This window comes from Mycetomoellerius zeteki, unplaced genomic scaffold (assembly GCF_001594055.1).
Source record: "Mycetomoellerius zeteki isolate Tzet28-1 unplaced genomic scaffold, Tzet1.0 scaffold319, whole genome shotgun sequence".
NCBI classification, from domain to species: Eukaryota; Metazoa; Arthropoda; class Insecta; order Hymenoptera; family Formicidae; genus Mycetomoellerius; species Mycetomoellerius zeteki.
The window spans coordinates 4,866-6,623 of NW_017257304.1; the positions used below are offsets into that span (position 1 = coordinate 4,866).

At 30.3% G+C, this 1,758-nt stretch overlaps 2 pseudogenes; both read right to left on the minus strand.

Annotated features, from left to right (window-relative positions):
* LOC108724985 (cytochrome c oxidase subunit 3-like) overlaps positions 1-293 on the minus strand; it is a 1,553-nt pseudogene extending 1,260 nt beyond the window's left edge.
* A 1,017-nt stretch (positions 294-1,310) lies between these two features.
* Positions 1,311-1,755, minus strand: LOC108724986 (cytochrome c oxidase subunit 2-like; annotated as a pseudogene).
* Between the last annotated feature and the right edge of the window lie 3 nt (positions 1,756-1,758).

Genomic DNA, 1,758 nt, shown 5'->3' on the forward strand with positions numbered 1-1,758 from the left:
AAAAAAAAAAACAAAACTTCAGATAAAATAAACAAAATCATCCCAATCTTCATCCCAGAAACAACATCAACAGAGTGGCATCCCTGATAAGTAGCCTCCCGCAAAACATCACGCCACCACAAATATATGCAAATCAAAGTCCCAGGAATGGATCAAACTAATATAAAATTATCTAGATCATGGAACCACCTAACAATAAAAACCAAATTATTAAAAATACTAAAAGAAATTACAATAGGCCACGGACTAGGCGTAACTAAATGAAACGAATGATTTTGGGTATATTTAATCATAAAAAATCAATAAGCAAAAATAACTAGAACTCCCTAGTATACAAGGCGGAAAGAATGGAAAATACATAGGCTTGAATCAAGGACACAAAAATCTCTAAAACAAACAATATAATTTGAACCATAAATAACAAAAACAACAAAACAATCCTTCCCGCCCTAACTCCCTAAGAACCCAAAAGAGACAAAAGTAAATGACCTGCTACCATATTAGCTGTTAAACGAATAGACAAAGTAATAGGACGAATAATTAACCTAACAGATTCAATAATAACCATAAAAGGCATAAGAACAAAAGGAGTACCCAGGGGAGTAAGATGGGATAAAAAACTTCCTAAATAATTAATAACAGAATACATAACTAACCTAACCCAAATACTCATGGACAAGGAAAGACAAAAACTCATATGACTAGAAGAAGTAAAAATATAAGGGAACAACCCCAAAAAATTATTAAAAAAAATTAAAATAATCAATCTAATAAAAAAAATTAAATTTGAAAAAGAATTATGAATCAAAATCCTAAACTCATAATACATAAAACTAATAAAGTAATCTCACAAATGAATAAACCGAGATCGACTCAATCAAAATTGATAGGGCATTAAAAACAAAAAAACAATTATTCCCAGCCAATTTAATGAAATATAAAAAGAAGTAGAAGGGTCAAAAATGGAAAATAAATTTATTATCATTGCCAACGCCATAAAATCTCATTTTTATTAACAAAAAAACCACCTTTAACAAAATTAGGGAAATAAAAAAAATAAATAACAGACATTACAACCACTAACAAAACAACCAAAAACAACATAGCGATTCAAAATAAGGGCATCATTTGAGGAATAAAAGAATATTAATAAATAATAAATTAATATTTTTAAATTGACAATCTAATGTTTTAAAATAAAACTAATTCTTTCTTCGTCATTAAAAATAGTGCCCTTACTATTACAACTCGATTTAAAAAATCGACACTTTTGATCAGTCATTTAATGACCATAAAATAAAACTTCTAAATCAACTGAACAAAAATAACAGCATAAAACATTAAGAGATAAATAAATAAACCAAAATTAAAAACAAAATAACCATTTCTTAAAATTAGCCATCCTAGTAGATTCCACAGAAATCGGCATAAACCTATGATTAATGCCACAAATCTCAGAGCATTGCCCAAAGTACACCCCCGGTCGCCTGAGTAAAATTTGCGCCTGATTCAGGCGACCGGGGGTCGAATCCATTTTAATACCCAACGAATGAACAGTTCAAGCATGAATCACATCCATAGACGTAGTTAAAACACGAATTGGATACTTAAAAGGCAAAACAAAGGCAAGACACACCGATTATCTACGTCCAAAAGGCGGAACCCGCCCAACTCAAGCTGGTCACTAGGTACTATAAAAGAATCAAATTCAATATTTAAAAAATCTGTATATTCGTAACTTCAATATCACTGATGCCC